Genomic DNA, 208 nt, shown 5'->3' on the forward strand with positions numbered 1-208 from the left:
CCATCGCGTAGCAATGGGTTTGGATCAGTTCTCCGTTTGGATTGGGATCGGAAGGACGCTAGTATGTCGCTCAAGGATTATATGAATTTTAAGTAATTAGTTTAATGGGTGCGATCATACCAGCACTAATGCACCGGATCCCATCAGAACTCCGCAGTTAAGCGTGCTTGGGCGAGAGTAGTACTAGGATGGGTGACCTCCTGGGAAG

General features: G+C 48.1%; 1 pseudogene; it reads left to right on the forward strand.

Annotated features, from left to right (window-relative positions):
- Positions 1–106: 106 nt before the first annotated feature.
- Positions 107–208, forward strand: LOC118345155 (annotated as a pseudogene; the record flags this gene model as incomplete).

This window comes from Juglans regia, unplaced genomic scaffold (genome assembly GCF_001411555.2).
Source record: "Juglans regia cultivar Chandler unplaced genomic scaffold, Walnut 2.0 Scaffold_15648, whole genome shotgun sequence".
Lineage (NCBI taxonomy): Eukaryota > Viridiplantae > Streptophyta > Magnoliopsida > Fagales > Juglandaceae > Juglans > Juglans regia.